We start from the raw sequence: 21,444 nt of genomic DNA on the forward strand, positions 1-21,444 counted from the left end.
TTCCTTGAAGGTGAAGATAGACCTCAAGTTTGACCTTGTCACATGAGAGTTTCTCCCTGAGGAAACTCCAACTTCACAAGTTTTGGTTTAACAACAGACCTTAAAGTAGTTTAGGTGGAGCTAGCAAATCCCATCAGGTGTTAGATACCCTTTTTGATCCCAGTAGTTTCTCCCTAGTGTCAAAGTCCTTTACCAAGGTAGCCCAGCCCTTGGTAGGATCTTTCCCTTTTGTGTCCATTGTAAAGCATCAGCCTCTCCCTGATAATCCTGCCTAGGACTCCTTTTTCTTTGTAGCCATTATAAAACCAATCAACTATACTCCCCCATTCTCAGGCCCCAAACAATATCTAAGTCCTCCAATTTCTTTTATTCTTCAGAAATGTCAATCTCCCACTTTTGGCATTTCCAGGGGTCAGTGGCAAGAGCAGTCAGAGTCTCAGGGCCCTGTGTGGGTTTGTAGCAAGAAGCTCTGCATGGAAGCCTTGAGGAAAGTATTGAACCCCTCTTCTTAATTAAAGATGTGGTTTTTCTGACTATTTAATTGTTCTGTGTTTTTCCAGTTTAACATATGTAAACTGATGAGAGAAGGGAACCAGAATTTATTACTTGTTGACTATTTACCAGACACTACCTCAACCATTTTACAAATATAACTTCATTTAATCTTCATAAAAAATCTGTTACATGGGTATTTTTTTTGTCTATTTTACATTTGATGAATTAATCCAGCAAGAAGCTAAGAAAACTTACCAGCATCACACAGATAGCAAATATATAAGGTTAGATGTAAACAGATATTTCTTAGTCCAGGAGCAATACTATTTAATTGTTGTTTCCCCTATTATCTGCCTCTGATGAGGTTAGAAAAGATGTTATCTAAATATTCTTCCAGCTCAATGTCAAAGAATTCCAAAGCTGTTCTCTAAAAACTATCTTGTGTACAATATGCCTAACAGGTAGTCATCTAGCCCTCTTTAAAGATCTCAAGTAAGGGGGAACTGATCAGACCAACTCCCAAGACAAAGGCATTCTACTTTTGGATTTTTCCATTTGTTAGGGAAGTTCTTTGTTTTTTTTTGTCTGTCTGTTTTCCCCTTACTTTAGAACTAAATTTATCTCTTTAAAATTTCCATCCATTTCTCCTAGTTTTGTATTCTGAGAAAGAAAAAAAGAAACAGTTCCTTTCCCATTCAAATAACAGCATTCTAAATACTTAAAGTCTTATGTAATTATTTTCTTTTGATATCTTTCTGTCAATCTCTATCATCCTTCTATTTCTCTCTCTCCTTCTCTCCAAATATATATATATACTTACATATATAACACCAGTTTCTGCCACTTATTAGTGTTCTACTTAAAACGTGTCACTTAGAACTGAAGACAATATTACAGATATCATTGGATTAGGTTAAAGTAAAGGAACTAGAGTTGGGAGCCCAGTACACTATCCACAGCACCACCTAGCTACCCCTGGGCTTCTTAACCTTAGTCCTTTTCTATATTGATTATGGTAGGGGCATTGTACCCCCAGAAACTCAGGCAAACTATTATCAGAGAAATTCCTTTGCTCCCTTACACCCTCTGACTCCCAACCCCAAACATCTGACCCAGAGAGGATTTCCCTCCTTTGATGGTCCCATTGATCTCATCAATCTGTCCTCCAAATCACAAGGACCACCCCCTATGCCTTCAGGCAAACCCCTTAACCCCTTGCTCCAGAGTCACATCCTCACTGTTGCAGAGAGTATAAAATCTCAAGAATTGATGTCCTCTGGGGGGAGGGGGGGAAGACTTTTCCACCCATGCTGTTCCACCTAGAAGGCAGGCTTCCACCTATGATGTGCTCCTGACCAGATTTAACATTGCTTTCCAAATTAATAAATTTCTCTTTTTATTTTTAAGCTAAGTTTCAGAGTCTTGCATTCTTGCAAAAGGTACCCTTCCCAAACCCCAGGGGTTCACCTCTGCCCCCCACAAAAATTACTATTGGACATACTTTCCTCATATTATAATTTTGAAGTTGATTAGGGCTGTTACATTCTTTATGAGGAAAGTATGTCTTGGACCAGAGAAATTTATAAATGAACCCAAGGTGTGTATTCTTCCCTAAAGAGATTGCAATAGGTCTAAAGCCATAATGCCCTATTCAAAGGCCCAGATGAACTAAGGCTATTCTAATCTGTTGACTCCTAGTCACAGCTATACTTAGCTCTGCCAATCCTTTCCTTAGAGAGTCCCAGAAATACAAAGTACCTTCCAAGAGCTTGAGGAAGCATTCCTAAAAGAACTTGGACCTACCATAATGGCAACATTTGCTTCCAAACCCCCACTCCCTGAATGTTTTCCACCAATTTGGAAGAAGTTAATGGAAAAGAATTTATAAATTTCTCTGGTCCAAGGCCTTTACCTCTTCACCCCATTATCCATGAGAAGCAGTATGATTAGTGGATAGAAAGCCAACTTCAGAAGCTTAGGAAGAACTGTGCTCAAATTATATGAAGCCTGGGCACATTGCTTTACCTCAATGTTCCCAGGCAATTATTTAAAATGATAAATCACAGAGCAGGCACTCCGATTATAGGGTTAATACTTGGTAGAACCAGATAAGTAATTAATTTGAATCCCTATAATAAGAGGCAAATGCAATGTTATTTTCACCGTGCAACACATGCATTTAGTACCTGTCCATTTTTTGCTAATCACTTAGGAAATATAACTATTGCAATGTATGGAAAAAAAAAATTAAAGCTTAAGTTCATTCCATACTTGTATTTCCTTGACAATGATATGGAGTTGGGGACAGGATTGAGGTGGGGAGAGGAAGCTGAAGAGGTATGGGAAGGATTAGGATAAAGGTGAAATTGAAGATCTGAGTGACAAATAGTATGACCACAAATCTGACACAACTCTTCCTAGATTTTGTGTTATAAACAAGTATAAGTTTTCCCTTAGGGGGGAAAATACACACACACACACACACACACACACACACACACACACACACACACATAGCTAAATATTCCATAAATTTAGAAGCTATGAAATCATGGGATGTGTGTGTATACTAAGTTATTAAATCATAATTGATGGATGATCTTTAATATGGGTTAAAATTGACGACACCAAGATAGAATTGTAAATTTTCAAATTGGCAAAAGATTCTACAGAGGGTACCTTAGACACTGCACATACATAATATTTACTGAGGTTAAAAAGGAATCATATGTGGCTTGAAATGGTTCATTGGTTACACAGAGGAAAAAGGACTAGAAAAAGATGAAGTTAGAATTGCAATTGTTGGGAGAGAAAACTAGTAATTTTAGGACTATTATGTGGAGATGCCTATATTTAACATTATGTTGCTTTTCCAAAAAAGTTTATTTTTAGTTCCTTCCTTAAGATGTCTAGATAAACACAAAGCATTTTAGCAGCAGATGTTCCAACCTCTCCTTTGTTATTGACTCTGTGGGATTACTTTAAAGAGATTTGGAGGGATCCTATATTCTCAGCTTTTTTGTTTCTTTTCTTTTTTAAACCCTTACCTTCCATTTTGGAATCAATACTGTGTATTGCTTACAAGGCAGAAAAGTGGTAAGAGCTAAGCAATGGAGGTTAAGTGACTTGTTCAGAGTCACACAGTTGAGAAGTCTCTTAGGTCAAATTTAAACCCAGGACTGACTCTCAGGCCACTGAGCTACCTAGCTGCTCCCCCCTGTTTTTAAAGATAGAACACTGGTCCTGGCCTCAAGAAGGCCCGAGTTCAAATCCAGTCTCAGACATCTACTATTTATTTGACCTAACCCTGGAAAAGTCTCTGAATATCTATTTACCTCATTTTCCTGAACTGTAAAATGGGCATAATAATAACACTTATTTCTCAGAGTTATTTTGAGGATAAAATAAAACAATAATTGTGAAATCACTTTGGAGAGTGTCTGGCAAATACAAAGTATTCTATATAAAGGCTTATTCTCCTCTATTCCCTGAATAATGCCATTATTGGTAACAGTTTTTGCATCTATAGGGTGATGGGGAAGAGAGTAGGATTATGACATGCATTTTTCAAAAACTTGTAAGCAGAAGCAGTTGTAATATTGTAGAAATAGTATTGTCCTAAGAAAACAGAGTCCTGAGTCCTAATCCTGTTTCTGCTACTAGTTATGTGTGGGTTCATAGGGAAAAAAAATATCTAACTCTGTGGGTTCTTATAAAATCACAAAATCTGAGAGGTAAAGAGACAATGTGGTAGAGTGGAAAGATTTGAAATCAGATGTCTTGGGTTTGAGTCTAATCTCTGCTATTTATTATTAGTGTTTCTTTGAGTAAGTCATCTTTACCTCTATAAGTCTTAGTTGTTGTTGTTTTTTATTTGCAATTTGTGATAATTAAAATTGTTGCTATAAACTGTAGCAGTTAAAAGAGTGTTTGGCTTAAATTGTGACCTCAGAAAATATGGTTTCAAGACAGTGTCTTGTTTTAAGTCAAATATAAAGTGGTCGCCAGGGAAAAATTCCCAAATATTAAATATACCCATGTCAGCTGGGTTTTATAGAGATTTTAATTAATACAAATGAGGAATTAATGAAAGGGAGAGAGAGAGAAAAAGGAAATAATGAGAAAAGGACTAGACCAGCCTAGGCCAGCATGAGCCAGCCTAGGCTGAAAACCCTAAGAGAGAGATCAGTCAGTCTTTTATCAATTCACCACAAGATTTGTACAAGCAAGATTCTAGTGTTCAGAGAAACACCAGTTCAGCTTTGGCCAGCTCAATCTCCAGAGAGAGTTCTCTGAGAGAGTCCTTTTGCTCTCAGCTTCTCATCTCCTTTTAAAGAGAATTTTCTCCTATGTCACATGCCCTAAGTTCTCACATCTACCAATCACAATAGATGTTTTCCAAAGGACAGACCATTCTTAATTCACACCTGAGTAGGCCAAACTTTTGAGTAATTCACACCTGAGTAGACTAAAACCCTCTAAGTTCTCACCTCTTTGTCACTTGCAAGTTTACAAGTTGCCTGACGTTTATAGGTACTTAGCATCCTTTTGTATTAGATCTAAAAATAGGCACAGCTTAAGAGCTTTTGCCTTATTATAAGTATGGGTTAAGTATTTTTCATTGTTCAGCAAGGAGTTTACAACTTTATCTTCCCCAAAAGTATACTTAAGTGTGGGTGGAGTAGAGTTATCACATTCTTAACTAAGTCCCTTCATTGTTTAAAATGGGGAATGGTCTTAACCAAACCTTATGAAGTAGGGTCTGATAATTTTTAAGATTCACAAATTTGAGAGGGGTTTGCCTAGATAGTCTCTTTTCCAACTCTAAATATATTATCTTATGGCAGTAAAAAATACATGTTCCAATTGGTAAAAAGTATCCACCTTCCCTATGATATCCCCAATATATTGCAAACTTCTTGAAATTATAATGAGGTGTCTTTTGATTCTAATACTTTCCTTTGACTACTGTCCTCTGTCTCAGCAACTCAAAGCATAGGATTCAATAGAAAGAAGAGGGAGAATATTCTAGGCTTGTTGCTATTCCTAGACTCCCCTTTTACTCACTGATTCCCACACCCAGCCCACCTCAACGTTATCCCTTTACCTGAGATTCAAAATACTGAAAGGAAGAAATTTTTAAAAATTAAGTTATAACAGGTATTTTCGATAAACTTCTGTAAGCTATTTAAGGTACTTCCTAGGCATTGTCTTTCACTCCTCATAGCTTCCCCAGTGGCTGGCTGGCAAATATGATTATTTTGAATTTTATTCATGGGGAAAATGTAAAGCACAAGGTCATGGAACAAGTCAAGTGAAGAATGAGGAGCTAAAACTAAGTTTTTTATTTGACTTGGCTACTCCACACATTTTCAGCATTTGTTGTTCCTCTTAAGGCTTTTTAGCAGGTTGACTTGTTTTGCAGAGCAGTGAATGTTTTAACCATGACGATTTATGAGATAACCTTTAAAGCTAGACCATGTTGATGATCTCCATCAGCACAGGGGATGTCTGAATGGATGAAATGATAGATTATAATCTACAGTGAAAGTTGTCATTTATAACCATCTGCTCCAGAGAGGGAATTTGAGAACTATTGGAATGGATTCCATATGTCTTCTAATCATGAAGAAACAGCTGGAACTAAAAGAAAGAGTTGTTTGTTTCTCTTGCTTTTAAATAGAAAGTACTCAAATTTATAAATACTCCTAAAAAATCAGTATCCCACAACAATTCTAGTTAGTCTAAGAATTTGAATTGTCTAAATTGACCCATGCCATAACATCACTCTTAAATTCTATTCTTAATTCAAATTTATTTATTGTTTTATTCATTTATTTAGGCATTTATCCATTTATTTTGGGTATGTATTTAGCTATCTACTTTCTTCTTTCATTCATTAATTTACTCATTCTATTCATTCATTTTCTTTGTCTTTCTGTCGATCTATCTATCTATCTATCTATTATTTTAAAACTGGATATCTCTATCAGAATTTCATTCCATCTGAAAGTACAGTAGTCATTCACAGATAGATCCTATCATTGATCCAGATTAAAATGCCCTGGTCATTTCCAAATTGTACTGTTTTGATATAGTCCTTAGACTCCCTTTAGTTCACTCAGATCCCTATCCCTCATCATATTGTTGCCATATTTAATTTTATTATCAGTTGCCATTTAACTTTCTGCAGTTCAGAACTTGGGGCATCAAATAATCTATGAGCCTACACTTCCTCAGCATCAGGGTGTAAGGGGTAAATTTAGGTGTTTTTACTGAAATATAAATTTAGTTGGTTGCCAGGGATTAATTCAAATACCAATAAAAATACTCAAGTCAGTTGGGAATTTTATGGTGATTTAATATAGAGGGAAAGAATTGTGAAGAAGAGAGAGGGGAAAGGGTATAATATTTCTCCAACCTAGCCTGAGCCAAGGGGAATTCAGAGACCTTCCAGCCACAAGGCCTCCTCCAAGATGAGGGGCCTCCTAGGTGGATGGCATTTTTAGGAAAACTAAAATAGAAAAAAAAAAAGAATCAGCCTAAATTCCAAGAGAGCTCAGTGAAGATGCCTCACCTGAACTAGTGAAATAGAAATGTAAATCTGTGGTAACTATTACTTATTGAAATAGAAATGGGTAATCTGTATGACACTATTTCTTGTTGCTGCAGTGACTGGATGCTCTGGCTTGAGACTAGAGAGAGCTGCTACTAAGTATGGGGACACACTTGCCTATTTGCAATGGAGATAGAAGTACTTTGAGAGACACTGAGAGATACTGCCACAGGGATGCTGCCACAGGGGATAGCTCAAGATAGATACTGGGGAATGTTCTGGGGTCTGCCTACTGATCCCTACTGATGGCTGATGGATCAATCTATTTCCTAACCTCCTCCTCCCTCTTCCCCCCTGTAAAAAATAGACTCGAATACAGGACTACAATCCCCACAAGCCCTTGCTCCACTTCCCCAAAATGCTTTGTAATCTCACAGAAATTCTCAGGTGGGCTGAGATGAAGAAGGTACTTAAGCTGATTGAAAAGGCTTTTGGCTCTCTCTTGGACTTCCATTTTGGGGCAGACGTGGCTCTTTTCATAATGTAGGTGAGGTTGTGTCTAGGCCTCTCTGTGGCCTGGACACGTGTTTTCTTATCCTGTATTTTCTTTAATCCTTAACTTTTAATAAACCTCTAAAAAAATATAATACTCCTTGCAGAGAGAAACTAATTTCTACCTGCCTCAGTCTCCTCATATCCCCTAAATTTTAATCTTTACACCCCTTGCTCCTTGCCTTAACCACCCACTTCTGGAAGCCTTTTGGCTTCCTTCCTCCCCCCCTGAGTGGACTCTAAAATACTCTAGTTTTCTTTCTCAGGTAAGGGGTTTATTGTGATAACAGGATGGGAAAATGAGGTAAGAGGGATGAGGGTTTCCCTAAACTACAGGGAGAATTTAGGAGGGTTATGGAAATAATCAGTCTTGTCACAAACTGTGACAGAGAGATAGTCAGAGATGGAGGACAACAGTTAAAATCTTTCTTCTTCACAAAGCCACCAAAAAAAGTCTCTCCTTCAGCCTGGCTTTCCTCCAACTGTTAGTTAGTCAAATCTCAGAGAGAGCAAAGGATTCTCCCTTGGTCAGAAAGCCCAAAACAAAGCTAGTTCAACAAGGGTCCTCAGCCAGCCTCAACTGCCAGCCTCAACTTGGGAACATTCTGTTTGGAACCTTCTTGATTGACAGCCAGGTCCCCAGACTTGGTTCTTGCATCTTGGCTTGTCCTGCAAAACCTCTCTCTCTTCAAGTCTCTAGCACAGTAGGCTACTAAGATTCTTCCAGTATTGTATTAAGAATGCTCACTACCAAACCTGGATAATAGCTGCAGCCACACCAAGATGCCAAGATGCTCAGATGCCCAGAATACTGCCACCTCTCCACCAACAGAGCCAGAGCCACCTCTCTGAGAAAAGAGCCCTGATAGAGGAAGTGACACGAAATATATAGGCCATTTTTTACATCGCTTCCTTCATATCACATGTACCAATGGTAGCTTAAGCTTGACTTAGGACAGTCCTGGGGGTCTGTCAATTATTTCTGATTTGTCATTTGCTAGCACATGTCTGTCATAGGCCATCCTTCTCAACACTTAATCCTTAAGTAGGGGTGTAGTCATTCCTGTTTTGTTGGACTAAGCAGGGTGGAATAAATCTAAAATTCTCAAGGAGACCATAGGTTTATCCCATTATGCTCATCTCGATATTTATTTCTTACAAGTTTAAAATTCAAAAAAACATCTACCTATAGAAAATACACTCAAATTCCCCTTTCAATTCCTACCCAAAACAGAGATTTGTTAAGCTCAACATAGGAAGAACATAAAAGAAATTTGGAGCAAATTTCCAAAATAATTCCATGTGTAAACCTTGCTATGTCATTATTTCTTGAGCTATTGCATCAGTGTTCACTTCTGAAAAAAAGGAATGAGTAGAAGTTTTAAATAGGCAAATTTAGCTCTTTTATGGAAAAGATGGAGTAGACTGGCCAAATAGATAGTCGATGTTCCCTAATTGTAATTTTTTAAGCTAAGGTTAGATCACCTCTATATAGATATGCTGTCATGATGAGGATTCATCTCATGATTGGTATTATATAATAAAGCCTCTGAGTTCCTTTCCAAGCCTGAAATTCTACGAACTACTTGATCTTTCTTTATAAAATGTTGTTTCTTTAAAAAAAGTCTACTTACTTAGAAGAATCACAATAATTTTAAATAATCAAAATAACCTGATTTGGTGGTCAAAAATGTTATTTTGATTTTACAATATTATGATTAAAAATATCTCTGACTATTTGAATTTAAAATTATTTCAAAGTGAAGAATTTCTTTCCAAATAAAACTAAGGTAGCCATGATTAAAAAGAAAGCAATAATTTGGGGGAGAGGTTGTGGACAGTTTCTCAGCTAGCTTATATCTAAAATATATAGAGAACTTTGCCAGATATTTGAGTATGAGTCAATTAATGGTCAAAAGATATAAACAGAGAGTTTTGGATGAAGAAACTAATATTATATATAATTATATAAAAATTGCTCTAAATCATTATTAATTAGAGAAATAAGAATCAAAACAACGCTCTGATATCATCTCATACCTATCAGATTGGCTAAAATCACAAAAGGGTAAAATGACAAATGTAGAAGGGGATATGGAAAATAGGGACACTAATGCATTGTTAGTAGAACTGTGAACTAATTCAATCATTTTGGAAAACAACCTAAAATTGTATTCAAAGAATTATAAAACTGTATATGCCTTTTGGCCCAGCAATACCACTATTAGGTTTATTTGTTCTAAAATATTTAGGGCAGCTCAGCTCTTTTTGAGGTGGAAAATAACAGGAAATTGAAGGAATTTCTGTCAACTGGGGAAGGACCCAATAAGTTCTTGTATATGATTTTAATGGAATACTTTCGTACTATAGGCAATGTCAAACAAGGTGATTGCTATGAAGTGTTGCAAAGTGAAGCGAACAGAACAAGTAGGACTTGGTACACATAAGAACAATAATATATTATGATAAACTGTGAATGACTCAACCAGAGAAGAATTCTGGATAATTCCAAGGAACTCATGACAAAAAAGGATGTCTCCCACTTGAGAAAAACAGAAAGAACCTGAAACATATTAATCTTCACTTTATTTCCTCTATGAATTTTTCTCTAGTGTAAGAAATGTGTCTTGTTTCAAAACATGAAGAGCAGGGAAATATATATTATATGATAACATGTATATAAATTATATCATATTACCTTCCTTCTGTGAACTTTAAAACTACTCCACCCTACTCAGATCGTACTTTAGGGGAAGATAAAGTCATAGCCTCCTGATTGTAACAATGGAGATAATTTGGTCTAACACAATCAGGAATGTCTTGGGAACTTTACATTGCTCCACCTTACTTAGTCTAACAAGGTTAGGAATGTCTGCACCCATACTTAATGATTAAGTATCTAGGAGGATGGCCTTTGATAGACATGTGCAGAAACAGCTGACAGACCCTTGGGCTGTCCTAAGTCAAGCTAAGCTACCATTGGTACAGATAAGACACAGGAAAGTGATATAAAACCATCTATGTAGGGCACATCACTTCCTCTCTTCGTGCTCTTTACCCAGAGAGGTGGATCTGGCTGGTGAATTCCTGTGAGCAGACCTAAGCCCCAGTTCAATCCTGGAGCTCGAGCCTGGAGGATCCCCCTCAGACAGCTTCCTTGAGACGGTGGTGAGTGATAAGACTGACCTCCCTTTCCCTTGGCTCTCAAGGGAGGCCCCTTGGCCAAGGCCTTTAACTCCTGCCTCGCTCAGCCTGAGCTGGAGCAGTTTTAATAAACTCTTTCCCTCTCTCTCTCTTTCTTAAATTCTTTCCTCTATATTAATTAAAATCACCATAATTTCCAGTTGACTTTGGTATTTTATTTGGGATATCCCATGGTGACCAATAATTAAATATAGTTTAGGTCACAACACTAAAATTATCCTTACACTTCTTAGGGAAGGGTGTGAGAGAGGGAAAAAATAGAAAGATGAAATTTTGGACATAACTAATGTGAAAATGTGTTTCTCTTGGATAAGCATATTGATTATAATATATATTTATAACAAATCATATGTGTCATATTGTTGCATTATATCCTGTATTGTTATATATAAAATGAATAGTAACAATTAAAAAAATAACAGCTGCATATTTAAAAATGAATTTCTCTATGAAATGGCCAAGTTTCAATAAAATGTTTAGTATAGTGCTTGGTAAATAATGAACAACTAATAAATATATATCACTATCATATTTTCTGCCATGGTTTTTTATACTTTCCATAGCCTCATCAAAAATTGACTACTACTAATAGCTGACTAGCATTTCTATAACTCTTTTAGGCTTGAAAATACCTTTACAAATGTCATCTAATTTCATCTTCACTAAATATTATCTCTTTTGATCATCATAATAACACAAGTAAGGAGATACAATGTTCACCCCTATTTTACTGACATGGAAACTGAGGCAGATAGGCCATAAAATAGTTTGCCTAGAATCACACAATGATTTTCTAAGGAAGGATATGAACTGGGGTAATTTTAACCCCAGGTCCAAAATCTTATACACTTTGCTTCCTAGCTCATAATTACTAATAGTAGCTCAATTTTATTTATCATTTTATAAAATTTAAAATGTAATATTGTTATACTTACCAGTCAGGAACTGGGTCTCATAAAGATTGAACAATTTAAACAAGGTATCCCAGCTAGTAAATAGCAGAAAATGATCCAGGCTTCTAAGTCTTGGTCCTTAGTACTTTATGCTACACTTTAGCTTGTTTAATGTGGATGATTCAATTTAAAGTTTTGCAAAAGGATCTCTCTAGGTTATAAATACTGTTTGTTCACATAATGAATTACATTTTCTCTTAAGTAATATAGCTGTTGAAAAGACATTTAGATAGAAATCCATTTGCCATTCAAGGTGCTATAATTCATGTAATTTTTTTTTCCATGAAGTAAAATTAGCCTTCTCTCCTTCCCACAAGTTCTACAGAATGAAAGAAGAAAGAAAAGAACAAATAAACAAATGAATGAACAAGCAAATAAACAAACAAACAAAAAAAACCCTTCACTTTTACAAACTTGTATAGTCAAGTAAAATGAATTTCTTCAGTGGCCATTTTTAATGCCCCATCTTGTACTCTGAATCACATCTCTATAGAGATAGGTAGCAGATTTTAACATGAGTCTGTCAAAATTATGGTTAGTCATTCCAAAATACAGAGTTCCTTAGCCTTTCAAATTCATTTGTCTTTACAATATTAACATTATTATTACATGATGTTCTCCTACATATCACCTTGTAGGAATTCATATAAGTCTTCCGTGGTTTCTCTGAAAGGATTTATAGCATTGCTTACAGCATAATAATATTACATCATATTTGTAATTATAACTTGTTTAACAATTCCCCAACTGCTGGGCACCCACTCAGTTTCCAATTCTTTGCCACCACATATTTTAGTTATACATATTTTATTTATTTATTATTATTTATTATTTAGAGTTATACATATTTTAGTACTTGCTTAGAATCCATTTTGCAATCCTTCCCCTAATCTATCCTCTCTATTTTCTCTTCTACCTTCTCACCTTTTTCTCTTGTTTCTTTGGTGAATGAAATGATTTCTGTACTCAATTACATGTAACTATTTTCTCCTTCTTTGACAAATGTAGCTGAGAGTGAGGTTCATGTCAACCGCCCCCCCCCCCAAATCCTTTCCAGCTTGGTTGTATTAACTTGTGATTGTGTATGCTCACGTGACCAAAAATGGAGAAACAGTCTGATGGCCTCCACTCCAAGCACCAGGCTCCAACAACCTTCTTTCCTCCACACAGGAAATCCCCAGACTCCTCAGCTGTCCTCTACCTCACTTCCTGTGTCTCACCTGTGCCAATGGTGGCTCTAGCTTCACCCAGGACCACCCAGAGGTCTGTCCCCTTTGCACATGTCTGTTGAAGGCCATATTCTCAAATAATTAAATCTTGCACTTTGCAGCAGCCCTTCCTAAATCCTGTTACCCTGAGTACGGTGGAGATTTTAGTTTCCAAGACCTGATTCTGTCATTCCAAGTATCTCTATTGTTATTGATCAGGAAATAGTCAAATCCCATCCTCTAAAGAATGGTTTGAACAGGGTTGAGTAGTTTTGAAATTCACAGGATATGAAATGATTTGAATGATATTAGTTTTCCAGCAACTTCCTCAGTGGCTCTTTGTGATAGATAAAAAAGTACATCCTAGTTATCTTTAGATTCAAATCTCTTGCTATAAGGGCAATCAGGTGAAGTGTTGAACCTAGAGTCAAGAAGAACTGAGTTCAAATTTGTTCTCAGATACTTATTAGCTGTGTGGTTCTGGTTTAACCTCTGTCTACTTCAGTTTCCTCAGCTGTAAAATGGGGATAATAATATCACCTGCTGCCCACAATTGTTGCAGGATCAAATGAGGTAATATTTGTAATGCACCTGCTATAGCATCTTGCAAATAGCAGGCACTATCTAAATGTTTATTGCCTCTCCTTACAGCTCTGTAGTCTGTATCTGAACTTTCCCAACACTATTTTTCACCATAATGTTACATTAACCTGCAACTCTAGCTAAACTAATTTATTCACTAGTTCTCAAATGGGACTCCCTGTTTTCATTAATGCTCAAATCTAGCTCATCCCTTTAAGCTCAATTCTACTCCCATCTGCCCCACAACACCTTACTCACTCATAAGAGTTTAAAATTATAATTTCATCCTCAGTTTGAATATAGTACTCATTATGAATCTATCTATATCTACATGCCTATCCATATTGCTATTTTCTAGAACTGTCAATATTAATATCAAGATCCTTATACACATATGTATATATATACATATTTATGGATATTAATTTATGTTCTAACTTAATACTATTGTCTAATTTTTATCTACTTTTTCAAAATACATCTTCCTGACTAGACTTTAAACTTCTGGAGTTCAGGGAATGTTGAATATATTTCTTTGTATAATCTACAGTGTAGATTCTTTAATACTAGGCATAGCACAGGTACTCAGCAATATAGCTGCCATTGCTTACCATCTTAGGGTCTTGATTTTCTTATCTACATAACTAAAATGTTCAATATAAACCTGATTTGAAGTTCCTTCTAGTTTTAAATTTGATAATATGGGACTGCAAAGGCAAAAAGTATCAACTAAATCAAAATTATTAGAGTTTTTTTTTTCTCTTCTGGTTTGAAGTTCCCAATTTGACTCAAGTCAAATCTCCAATGTTCACTTTATTTCAATAACATCTGTAACAAAGTCTTTTAGAATTTCCATCTTTTCAATTTAGTTCTTACTATTCTAGAATAAGTGCATTTCCTTGAATGTAACTCTAGGGACTGTCAGTCTATCACAGTGACAACTCCCAAACTAAAGAAACACAAGAAAGCACAATAAACATTATGGACTACTTTGGGGTACCTATGGAGCCCCATTGCAGTCAGAGTGATGCATGGGAATTGCACTTGATTGTAGAATGAAGAGTTATCTCCCAGAGAAAGGAGTTTATGGAACATCTAATACATTATAACTTTCTACCTTCTGTTCCTAGAATGTATATACATCCTTGAAGTAGTAGCATGCATGATGACTTTTGTATGGGCAGTAACCAAAGTTGCTTGTCCTCAGTTGCAGCAGTGGCCCAGAAATGTCACGATAGTAGAATTATCCCTCTATCAAATCATGAATAGTATAAATAACTGCTGCAGGCAAAGTCCACCCTTGCCCACAACTCCAGGGTATCCTGACTGGTGGCGAACTATCAGTCAACAAAAATAACAAACTGAAGACAGCTTAATCATTACAGCCATGGGATTGCTTTGCATTTCAAAGCTGCTCCAACATTCCCAGGCTTGGGATTTATTTTTATACCCATTTTTTTGGCATGCAGATATACAAAATCAAAGATAGATAATTGGAAAAGTGACACATTAACTTTTAACAAATCATTTGATTAACATTCTATATTTTTGTATTGTGGTTAAAGACAGAATAAAGTTTGCACACAAGATAAATGATTTTGTCACAGCTGGCTTGATTTTCTCATTACCCTGTGAGAAGTTTTGAGCTTACAAACAAGGAAAATTGCGTATTGCTTTTAATAAAATGGAATAATTAATCAGCAGTTCTTGGAAGACAATTCAAAAATCATATCATTGAGGCTGAGGGGTCTGGGAACACAATTCAAATTTAGACTGGTCATTTCCCACTGGCAAGTTACTGGTTTGTGAAGTTGAGTCACTCCCAGCTCCCAACAAATAACCTTCTGTCCAATCACTTATTAATTTAATATTTTGTCCTCTTGACTCTATTTATTGATGTCAACACCATTTGTTTTAGATAGCAAAATCCTACAGGGTAAGTACAGTACATCCCTTAGTGATTGCTTGTGAGTGCAGTGAGCAAAAAGCTTTGCATGATTAGTTGCTACTCAAATGTATTTTGTTGTTCTTGATGATGATGAAAGAGCCAGAGTGAATGATGATATAGAAAAAAGAAAAATAAAGAAATAAAAAGTTGTAATTTTTCCAGTAACACCAGATAAAGAGTAAAATGTATTTCTGTGCAAGCATTTCTTACTAATAACCTCTAGTGACAAGAAACAGATCAAAGACGAAATGAAGGTCTCCTGAGAGATGCTGAAAGTGATTGTGCAGCAGTTACAGTTACAGTTGCTGAAAACAGATTACAAAGTTAAGGGCCTTGATACCTAAGCTGATTTCATTAGAAAAGATCAGGATATATTAATCTTGCTGTCTGTTATAGTTTAAGTCAGGATCCTCGCAGTGGATTGATGAAAAGGACAGAGAGATGAAGGAGAATGAGACTCAGTTCTATAAGGAATCACCATGGAAACAACATACCTGGCCAATCAGTGAGAAACATCAATGTCCACACACCTGTGACTGTTACTCATGTTCTTTGTGATCATGCAGTCAGTGGGACACTTTCCTTCATTATAATAGCCCAGAAGGTGTTAAGCAGAGTTTTACTTGAAGTAAAGAATAATGGGTTAGATAGAGTGCATTTGCTTTCCAGAAAAATATTTTTTGTAGTTTGGGAGAAACAAATACCATGCCAAAAGATAGTCAACATGTATGCATTGAATTTTTACTGAATACAAAGACATATGCTAGAATTTGGAAACCATAATAACCAATGAAAAGAAAAAAAATCTTCCCCACATAATGTCATTCAATTGTTCTACTCTTTTTCTGTCTTACTTACTAATGCCCTATAGTTTCTTCTTTTCTTAGGTGATTTTATTAATTTCCCTCAACATCCTATCTCATCCCTTTAGTACAGTTATTTTAAAAAGGAAAGTTCCCATACTTTGGTGTCATAATTGTTTTTTCCCCCTTTCAACTTATATAATTGCCATTTCCATAGTGATTTAGCCTTCTTAACCATACTTGAGATCTCATCAATTGTAACTGGGCCACCCCAAAATTTTGATTCTGGAAGTTTCCTTTCTAGGCATAATTGTCTTTCTTCTATCTCTCTATCTTCTTTACTTTTGCTAATCTTGCTCTCTATCCTCAATGTGATTCCCAGACTTCTGTATTCATTCTTTAATTTAAATTTTATTTTACTCTTTTAATGGAAAAATTCCATTTTTTCTCTATCCTCTGACTCCCATCTCCCTTTAAAAAATGGGAAACAACAATAACAAATACACAGTGAGACTAAACAAATTCTAACATTGCCCATGTTCCCTCCCCCCAAATATATGTCTAATTCTGCACGTTGAATCTATCACCTTTCTATAAGAAGTGGGGAACATGTTTTGTCCTCTGGATTTTGTTTGTTTGTTGTATCATAAACATTTTTTAGTTCTTAAAACAATATTTTTTTTGTTTTTGTTTTGCTTTGAAATGGTTTTATTTTGTAAACTGGTGTCTGGGCTCTATTTGCATTACTCTGTATCTATTCATACAAGTCTTCACAAGTTATTCCAAAAAGTCATTTTTAACATTTCTTATAGCGCAATCATATTCCACAACATTTATATTCCAAAATTTGTTTAGTCATTTTCCAAATGATGAAGCCTGCCATATACTTTAAAAAGATTGTACCTCTCCTTTTCTGATTTTTCTTACTTTCCTATGAAGACTTGCCTCAATTATAGCAAGAACTTACGACTGCTTTATCCCTTGACTTTCTGGCTTAAAAGTAAAAAAAAAAAATCTGAACTTCTTTAGCAATTTTTTTCCCATTTTCTATATGTCAGATATCACCAACAGTGGAGCAACTTTCTGATATGCCAGCATTTTCAGTACCATATGTTATAGCTTGTCAAGGCTAAATAAATTGAACTTATTGAAAGTCATTGTATCCATCTGTGAAGATTAAATTTAACTCTCCCCTGATTATAACAGTGAAAATACTTAACTCTCCCCTGATTATGAAGATTAAATTGTAACACTTGTCTATATTTAGATTTCATCTCCTTAAGAATAAACATGGTACTTAAAAGTTAAGTATGAAGATCTGCCCATTTAGATCTAATAATCAAAATTGCAAATATCCAACTTAATAATGAAGTGGGAGGTCTGTGACCCATATGTGTGACAGTGGGTGATGAATCAGAATCGACTAACTGCCTTCTGGGCAGTCCTAGAACAGGATTTCAACTGTGATTGGTAGACATAGAATTAGGGGAAGACACAGGAAGTGACACAAGAGAAAATATTTTGAAAAGGAACTGTTACTTCCTATGAGAATTTCAATTCTTCATGTTTTCGAGTTGAGGCTGGTGAAGAGGGGCAGAAGGATCTCCTGACTGGACCTGAGACCCTGTTTTCCTTGTGAGGCTGATAAAGAATCTGCTGGCTGGACTGATACATGGTGAATGAAAGGCTGACTCTTAACTGCTGGTTTTTCACTGAAGAGACCAGCCTCAGGAAAGACCTACTCTTGAGAGAGGCATCTTCAGGTCATCAACTTTGCCAAGGCTGGCTGAAACTAATTCTCCCTGCCCAGAGGGGCCAGGAGTAAATTACTTAGTGCTCAGGCTAGATATCTTAACTTATCCTCTCTCTGATTTCTTGTTTTATTCTTTCTACATTTTGTAAATGAATTGTAAATAAAATCTCTTTGGAATTAATTAAATTCCTGGTGACCAAACTCTGAAATAATCAAGTCTAACCCTTTAAAAATGAACCTCATTTCCCCTTATACATCACCTTACTTTACTTTGCATAAATATATATATATATAATATATACTATCTTTGGTTTTTACATTTACTAAACTTTCCCCTACATTCTTTCCTTATCCTTCTTCCACAAATCTATCTGATAAAAATATCTTTAAAAAAAAAAGCAAAGGAAAAAATAACACTTAAAAAAAAAGTTTGAAAATACATAAAATTTTTCACATCTCTGTACCTAACAACCTTTGCAAAGAGGAGTATATAGGAGATATGGAAATATCTTATTTTTCTTCTTTGGAGAGATGTTTGTTCTCTATCATTTTGTAATGTTTGCTTTTGGTTGTTATTCTTTCAATTTAGATTGATGTAGAAATTGTGTATTTTAAAATTTTTGTTCTACTTACTTCACTTTATATAAGTTCATATAGGTCTGTCTATGCTTCTCTATAGCCAGAGTAGTTATAATTTTCATATTTAACTACATTTTCAACACTGTTAACAATTAGAATTTGATCCATTACAGTATAAAGATTATTTCCCTTGGTATAGATATTACATGTAAATATTGCTGCCTTTTCATGGCTGTCTGTTATCATTGTATCCTTTGGCTTCTCCCACCCCGGGTAGAGTTCTGTCATTTATCCTTATTCCTAAGACACTAAAAAAATGCTGCCCTCATTATCAAAGCCCCACCCAACTCTGCTTGAGTGTTTGTATTCATGCCAGTAAACCTTATTTTGCTTTTCTCCTCAATTATTTGCCCATATGTTTATCTTCTATGTATAAGTTCCCAATGGAAGCCATGCCTATCTCTAAAGAGAGTCCTACTGTTTGCTTCTCAATTTTCATCTGGTTTCCTATCTTCAAATTCCATTTCTGTGAGATTTAAATCTACCATTGAACCAATTTTTCCTACAAAATATATAATTAATGAATTTTCCTTATTTTTTTTGTTATGAATCCTTTTAAATCTCTTCTGCTGATCTCTACATTTTATATCAAACTAGGGTGGGACTCCCAGTGTTTTTCTATAATTAGTTCTAATATTGAATGATTTATTATCCCTAAGGTTACCATCATTTTTGCTTTTGCACACTTGTTTTTACCTGTTTATTAGAACAAGTTCCAAAAATGGAATTATCCTTGTCACTTATTCTAGCTTTTGAAAAATTGAATTATAATTAAAATACATCAAAATTTTTATAGCATCTTTGCCTTTGGTAAGAAACTCTTGCAAATGTTTAGACAGTTGAATTCTCCCAACACTATTCTATCTTGGCAGGTTTTATGATCAATGTTTCATATTAATCTAATTCCTCTGTCTGTATAGGGGGTCTTTATTTTACTTGCCTAATATTTTTTTTTATCTCTCCCACTCCTCATCCAAAAGTTTTTTTTTTAATCTAATGGTTTCTGGATTCTATATATTAATATATCTTCTTTAATTCATCTGTTTCTTTCCTTCTTTTATAAGTTTTATTTTCAGAAAAAAAACATATTCCAGACAGGAATATCCCATCCAACTAAATCAATGATATGGAAACAAATAGGGAAACATCTGTTAGAATTTTAAGTTAACCCTATTAAGGAGCCATAATTTGTGCAACTTTAATAGATATCTGAGACAATGGTTTCTGATAAATATGTATCATGGACAGTTATTAATTTATTTAGTTGTGTCTGACTCTGTATTGTATGGACTCTGATTTTGTTGTATCCCTGATTCAAAATTCTTGTATTTTAAACTGCAGTTGAAACAGTCAAATCACATTGTAATATATCACTGTCTTTGCCAGATGTTTAATTCTCAAATCTACATTAATCTTTTAAAATTAAAATTATTATTAATTTTCTAGATCACCTGTCAATAAATTTCTAATGCTTATTTTCTAGCATTTTGCAATCCATGCTCTTTTCCTTCCTTTCATTCTTCCCCCAAAAGGATATAATATAAGTTGTATATACTAATAATCATACAATTTTTGTACATGTCATATTGTGAAAAAACATATTGCTTACACTAGAGAAAAATTAATGGAGGAAACAAAGTGAAGAATGATATGTTTCAGTCTGCATTCAGATTCATCAATTCCTTTTATAGTGATATATCTTTTTTGTTGTGAGTTCCTTGGAGCTGTCCTGGATCCTTGCCTTGTTGATAATAATTGAGTCATTCACAATTGATCATTATATGCTATTGTTACTGTGTACAAAATTCTCCTGGTTGTGCTTAATTCCCTTTGTATCACCTCATATAAGTCTGTCTAGGGTATTTTTTTGTGATCCTGTTATTTGTCATTTCTTATGACCCAATAGTCTCCTATTATAATCATATACCAAACTTCTTTACCCATTCCCAATTGATGGATATCCCTTCAATTTATAATTCTTTCCCATAATAGTAAGAGGTGCTTTAAATATTTTTGTATAGGCAGGTCCCTTTGCTTGAATTTGATCACTTTGAGATATAGACTTAGTAGTGATATTACTTGGTTGAAGGTTCTGTGCAATTTTATCATTGTTAGGGCATATTTCCAGATTCCTCTCTAGAATACAACTCCACCATCTAATGAATTTTTTGCTATCAGTGGGTGATATTCAAGAAAGTACCAGTTGTGTGTCTAAGGTCTCTAGTTATCTTCCTTAGTACTTCATAATTTTTGGCAATGTTTTCTAATTTCTTTCTCTTAAATTTTTTGTTCACATATGAACCTTCAATCATGGGGAGTGGTCATGAAATCAGATAGATTGCCATAGAAACTCTATCATGTCTGGAAAACTTGCCCCAGAAAAACATCAGAGCTATGATTATGATAGGCTAATCTATAAAAGATGATTCCCTTTGATTAATAATCACCATCTACACATACTTGTATAGATGATATTTCACCACGTGTCACCTTGGGTATGTTGCCTATTATCATTCCTTGGAGCATGAAAAGCTACTTCCTCCTAAGCTTTTCAATCCTTTCTCTATGTGAAAAGCTTTATAATTCATAATTAATTCCAAATGCTCAGAAGTTTGTTTTTTTTTCTTCTCCTTTTTTGTGTCATTTTCTTTGAACTTCTTATCTCCTTACTTATATAACAATTCACCTTTGGTTCTTCACATACTTTTTCTTTTCTATTTCCTCTTTAAAACATTTAGCATCTCTCTATGA

This window comes from Monodelphis domestica, chromosome 4 (assembly GCF_027887165.1).
Source record: "Monodelphis domestica isolate mMonDom1 chromosome 4, mMonDom1.pri, whole genome shotgun sequence".
In the NCBI taxonomy this organism is placed as follows: domain Eukaryota; kingdom Metazoa; phylum Chordata; class Mammalia; order Didelphimorphia; family Didelphidae; genus Monodelphis; species Monodelphis domestica.